Below are 6,658 nucleotides of genomic sequence, written 5' to 3'. Positions count from 1 at the left end.
CGGTCTCAACCTCCACCTTTTCTCCCTCAATTCCCGGCCAATGCACCAAATGTTACGGGTTCGAAATTGAGGATGAGAGTAAAACAATGATAGTCCAGAAAAGGCCGTTCAAACAATTGATTTTAATGAATGCACGCAGCGTGGAGAGGTGCAAACTGCAAAGCAGTTGTACATCTCTACCCAAAATACACTCTAGATTGCTTTTATAACATCAGGGTATTGTAACGCCCCTTCTTGCGTTTACAAGCAAATAATTTGCATGTACAGAACATTCATGTATTTTAAGAATTAACTGCAACATAGAGGTTCCTCCTTGTGGCATACTCTTCCGAATATAGTGATGACCTAAGGCCTTTGAGGTCACCATGGACTGGACATCCTTCCGTCACCTGTAACTAAGCAAACTCAAATACCACAAGAAGCTGAATACATTCAGGCCTTTGCTCAGCTACTATTTTACTGTACCCATATACTCAGCCTATGAGTTATGATACATATATATTTAACTCAATCATTTTAAAGTAGTTATAACTGCACCTGTAATAAAAATGTTAATATTTGATTATGATAACCCCTATAATATAAATTATAACATAATGCCAGCAGCTTCAATAAACACTTCGATAAAATGATAATTAATGCAATGATAAGATGATGGTTATGTAAAATAATCCCTGTAATTCCACACCAGCAAGAGTAATATTGATTACATATGTCTGAATCCCTAACCCTAACCCTAGCTCAACAGACCACAATGCCCTGGACTGTCAGCATTATTATATGCTGTGAACATAAGTAACTTTGATTACAGTTACTGTTGTAAAAGAAAAGGAATATTGAAAAAAGATCAACATTGTGATATTATTTCTTCCAAACTGACCAGAAACATGCTTGTCAGACTCTCACAGCAAAGGATCAGACTCACTGTGCGTGACGGCTCGAGCCAATAATGTTTGTTAGATTGTCAGTTGTTTAGTGCTTCTGTACAGTTAGGGTCACCATCTCTATTTCAGTATAATTAATATGTGGAAAACACTAAAAGTTGTCTTCCAATATTGTAACATAATTAGAAAACTTTGACTTTGTAAGTACATATTGTTACAGTCCTAATGCCAATATGATTCTTCATAACTCCTGCTTTGAAATACTGAACTTCAAAATTTACCTCATGAAAGATAATTTACAGTGGCACTCTGTCAGGATAATTCCAGCTATAAGATCACTGTATTAATCTGAATCCTTCTGAAATGTGGTGTGAATGAATGCTGATGCAACTCACTGTGGGAAAGCTGTTAATAAAATGAATCTGTGACACATGAAACACATTCACAGAGGAAGAGGACACAAAGGGAGGACACGCAGAGGCTGTGTTAAAGTCAGAAATCCAAATCTTTAGTCAAAAACAGGCGGCGGTTACAAACAGGAAGACAAGCAGTCCATTAAACAGTCTACAGGGTCAAACATACAGTGAATTCAAACAGCAGTAAAAAATAACTGGACACCGAAAAACTTAAAGCAATGTGTGACGCAATAAAAGGAAGCAGCGCAGTATATTTACTGAATTATCATCAATTGCAAAAGAGAAAAACGACGATTTCTAAGGTTTATTTCCTTAAATGCAGTTAGAGTGTGGCTGGTAAAGATGGAAACATACAGAATGTAAACTGTGTGAGTTTGGTGAACTTTGTTAGTAACAAATGAGGTAAAAAAAACCCCAGACAAAACACAGAAAGAGGGTCTCAGTATTCATTAACAATTAGAAAGCATCTAAACATTCTGGTCATGGATTTTTACAGTCTTCGTTCCATTCGCTGTGATCATTATAATCATCATGATCAATGGCGAGGTCGTGAAGTGGGCGGGGCTGTCTCTGGTGATGTCACCATGAAGGAACAGTGTCTGGCACGTGTTGCTGAAACATCCCAGTAGTACACTGGTGTAGTTTCCTCTCCAGCTGTTTAGCATTTGACACTTCAACATTAAGGGGAAGAAGAAGAAACAGTGTTAGGTCAGCTGACCACATGGTTTCTACAATAACTGACAGCAAGTAACCAGGCCGTTACAAATGGATGGCATGTGTTTAGAGTTACTGTAGTTAGGTAACTCTACTTACCAAAATCAGAAGCACACAGATGACAGATCAGATGCTGAATGTTGCAGGAACAAGCTCATGTGTGGTGGTCATTCAATGCTGCTCCTGCAGGTTAGACAGTCCAAGACTGATATACTGCCCATCTGAGAGTTTGAAAACACACATGCAAAGATTTATTTTTGTGTTACAGTCAAAGTTGGATGTTCGTTTTTGTCCTTTAAAAATGTTTGTGTATTTGAAAGCACTAACATTTAAGGATGACTCGGATCATCTCTCTCTAAGAGTATCTCCTTTAAAGGGGAGACAAGTGTATCCACTGATCCACGTCACTTTACCTGGATGATGACTCCTCTCTCACTCACTTAGAAACACTCCTAATATAACCAAGCAAATAAATAATATTGAAGATTTACTTACATCATTACAAAAACAGCAAAAGCATCTCCTTTTGATTCCATTTCTCCATTCCTGCTAAACTTCAGGCAACAAATATCCCAGTAAATCACAGTAAAATGTAAAGCACATATTTTCTCTGCTTTGTCTAACCTCTGCAGAGCCCCTCTGTCAAGAAAAACATATCTGTAAGCATAAAACAAATATACATTTCATAACACTGCACTGGACAAACCTTGGTCAGTTGATTTCCTTTGTGCAGTGCAGATGAGCATCAGTCAGCAAGTCAAGGTGGTGAGATGGACCGGTGCCCTTTGTGACTCTGCTAGTTCTTCTGAGGAAACACCACCGTCTTTCCACACCGTCTCCATCTGTGAGCACAAACTGCCGCTCTGCCAGCATGTAGGAAATCAGATATCACACACACAGGGGTGAAGAAACATTAGAGCTCAACTTTGGATACTTTAGATCTAAACAGATCAAACTAGCTCTTAGGTTCAGCAATCAGTGAACAGACAAACAATGATACCATACTGATTCTGTATGAATACAATATGGTATTTTCAATACAGGTTTCAAATTAATTTATTAAAACTAATAGATATATGTATATATATATTTTTTGATAAATTAGTTTGCTAAATTATAAGAATATATTTTGGTATCACTGTGGGGTTGTATACTGTTGATCTAAAGTGGAATTACCCTGTGGAAACAGCAATTTTCCATTTTAGAGCATTTTGAAATCACTGAAAGTTAGGTCAATTATGGACAATTTGAAAAGGCTTTTATTTTTGAAAGCAAAATCAGAATGACTTGATATTGATGTGGTATCACTGTGGGGTTGTACACTGTTGATCTAAAGTGGAATTACCCTGTGGAAACAGGAATTTTCCATTTTAGAGCATTTTGAAATTGTTAAAAGAGTTGGTCGTATATGGGCAATTTGAAAAGGCCTTTATTTTGGAAGGCAACATCAGAATGACTTGATATTGATATGGTATCACTGTGGGGTTGTACACTGTTGATCTAAAGAGGAATTACCCTGTGGAAACAGGAATTTTTCATTTTAGAGCATTTTGAAATCACTGAAAGTTAGGTCAATTATGGACAATTTGAAAAGGCTTTTATTTTTGAAAGCAAAATCAGAATGACTTGATATTGATATGGTATCACTGTGGGGTTGTACACTGTTGATCTAAAGTGGAATTACCCTGTGGAAACAGGAATGTTCCATTTTAGAGCATTTTGAAATTGTTAAAAGAGTTGGTCCTATATGGTCAATTTGAAAAGGCCTTTATTTTGGAAGGCAACATCAGAATGACTTGATATCGATATGGTATTACTGTGGGGTTGTATCCTGTTGATCTAAAGTGGAATTACACTGTGGAAACAGGAATTTTCCATTTTAGAGCATTTTGAAATTGTTAAAAGAGTTGGCCGTATATGGTCAATTTGAAAAGGCCTTTATTTTGGAAGGCAACATCAGAATGACTTGATATCGATATGGTATCACTGTGGGGTTGTATACTGTTGATCTAAAGTGGAATTACCCTGTGGAAACACGAATTTTCCACTTTAGGGCATTTTGAAATTGTTAAACGTAGGTCAATTATGGACAATTTGAAAAGGCTTTTATTTTGGAAGGCAACATCAGAATAACTTGATATTGATATGGTATCACTGTGGGGTTGTACACTGTTGATCTAAAGTGGAATTACCCTGTGGAACCAGCAATTTTCCATTTTAGAGCATTTTGAAATCGTTAAAAGAGTCGGTCGTATATGGGCAATTTGAAAAGGCCTTTATTTTGGAAGGCAACATCAGAATGACTTGATATTGATATGGTATCAGTGTGGGGTTGTACACTGTTGATCTAAGGAGGAATTACCCTGTGGAAACAGCAATTTTCCATTTTAGAGCATTTTGAAATCACTGAAAGTTAGGTCAATTATGGACAATTTGAAAAGGCTTTTATTTTGGAAGGCAAAATCAGAATAACTTGATATTGATATGGTATCACTGTGGGGTTGTACACTGTTGATCTAAAGTGGAATTACCCTGTGGAAACAGCAATTTTCCATTTTAGAGCATTTTGAAATCGTTAAGAGTCGGTCGTATATGGGCAATTTGAAAAGGCCTTTATTTTGGAAGGCAACATCAGAATGACTTGATATTGATATGGTATTACTGTGGGGTTGTATACTGTTGATCTAAGGAGGAATTACCCTGTGGAAACAGGGATTTTCCATTTTAGAGCATTTTGAAATCGTTAAAGGTAGGTCAATTATGGACAATTTGAAAAGGCTTTTATTTTTGAAAGCAAAATCAGAATAACTTGATATTGATATGGTATCACTGTGGGGTTGTATACTGTTGATCTAAAGTGGAATTACCCTGTGGAAACAGCAATTTTCCATTTTAGAGCATTTTGAAATCATTAAGAGTCGGTCAAATATGGGCAATTTCAAATTGCTGTGGTTGGATAGTGTTGATACAAAATGCAACTACTCTTTGGAAATATGACTTTTGCTTTCAAGAGCATTCTGAAGTCATTGAAAGAGTAGTTCAAAAATGAAAATTCACAGGGCTTTTACTTTGAAATCCAAAATAAGATGGCCTTGATATTGACAGGGCGCTAATAGTGAACAAGCCTAAATTATATGTTATTATGTTCTTAAAATATCTGATAATTCACTCGAAGTTGGCTTTTATTTTGAAATCCGGTTTCCACATCCATTCGCGTAATACTTTGAATAGACGGGGAACAGAAAACAAACTGGAGGCTGGCTTGACTGCAATGCTGGAATTGGAGGCTGGCTTGACACCAGTAAATCTCGACGCGAGGGGGGTACCCGGCGCGTCGATAAGTGAAGCAGAGGGAGCCTGACCATGCATCACACATTTGACGAGTTAGGAGTGAGAATGCGTTGAGTAGAGTGAAAAGGAGATGGAAGATATGTGACATGATCAAAGGAAGCATACATCTTTGTTTATTAGAGAGTATGAGTTTTTAAAGACTTTTTTTACTGCACCACGTAATACAGAACTTTTGTGAGTAATATATTTTATAGTGCTCTCAGCGTTATTAGCATTAACGCGTTAAAACAAGCTAATTCGCGTTAACAAGTTAACACAGATTGTATGAGGGTTACTCTGCCTTAATGCGGCTTAAATGTGCCAACGCTGTCATCACAACTAATGCAATTAAAAATGAACCATCTGGAGCACAGACTGACTCAAAATCCGTGAAATGTCTCTATTAATGGATTTCGTACGGTGGCCCTGAGAGGCCAAACGGACTGCAACTTCAGAAAACACCTGCAAAAAGAAAAACGCTGCAAAAAGAAAAACGCTGCAAAAAGAAAAACCCTACACTGCAACTTCAAGAAAAACGCTGCACTGCAACTTCAGAAAACACCTGCAAAAAGAAAAATGCTGCAAAAAGAAAAATGCCTGCAAAAAGAAAAGTGCCTGCAAAAAGAAAAACGCTGCAAAAAGAAAAATGCTTCAAAAGCACACAATACACAACGGAAATGTTTCTGGGGAGACAATAACCCGACGGACCAGTTGCACGAACCAAAACATGCTAACAAGTGCGCTGGGACTGGGAGACACTTCAAAGAAGTGGAGGAGAGGCAAATGTGTTGTAATAATATGATTCTAATAATACTACAGATATCTGGAATATACATACATGTTTTGGTAAATACCAAATATAAAGTCTACCTTTTTTTTCAAAGGCCTTGGCACCTTGATCATCATATCTGGTGCTCTAACTGGTTCAGATATGCACTATAAACACTATATATAACTTCCAAAAGACTGTAACTACCCCACAGTTATCATAGCTGGAAATGTGGTTATTGAGTCAGCAGAGCATTTCTAATCTTTGTGCGCTATGCCTCAGCACTAGAAAACCACCCTATGCAACTTTAGATGATCTGTCACTTTGTAGCTGAGTTGCTGTGCTTCCTAAAATCTTCCACTTTGTCATAACACCACTTACGATTGATTATGTAAAATCTAGGAAGGAAGAAATTTGACAAACTGACATGTTGCAAAGGTGGCATCATATTGCTGTACCATGCTCAAATTGAATGAGCTCTTTAGAATGACCCATTCTCCACAAATATCTTTTAAAAACAAACTGGATGGCTAGGTGCTTGATTT

The 6,658-nt window shown here is 37.2% G+C and overlaps 1 long non-coding RNA gene across 1 annotated transcript; it reads right to left on the bottom strand.

Moving 5' to 3' along the window:
* Window positions 1–1,785: 1,785 nt before the first annotated feature.
* On the bottom strand, window positions 1,786–2,448 carry LOC112846138 (uncharacterized). Its single transcript, XR_003218982.1, has 3 exons — window positions 2,342–2,448; window positions 2,114–2,227; window positions 1,786–1,971 (listed from the first exon to the last, which is right to left on the bottom strand). It is a non-coding gene; the product is annotated as an uncharacterized LOC112846138 (long non-coding RNA).
* Between the last annotated feature and the right edge of the window lie 4,210 nt (window positions 2,449–6,658).

Source organism: Oreochromis niloticus, linkage group LG3, assembly GCF_001858045.2.
Source record: "Oreochromis niloticus isolate F11D_XX linkage group LG3, O_niloticus_UMD_NMBU, whole genome shotgun sequence".
NCBI lineage: Eukaryota > Metazoa > Chordata > Actinopteri > Cichliformes > Cichlidae > Oreochromis > Oreochromis niloticus.
The sequence above is the reverse complement of the archived record's forward strand: the minus strand, read 5'-3'. Positions and strand labels throughout refer to the sequence as shown.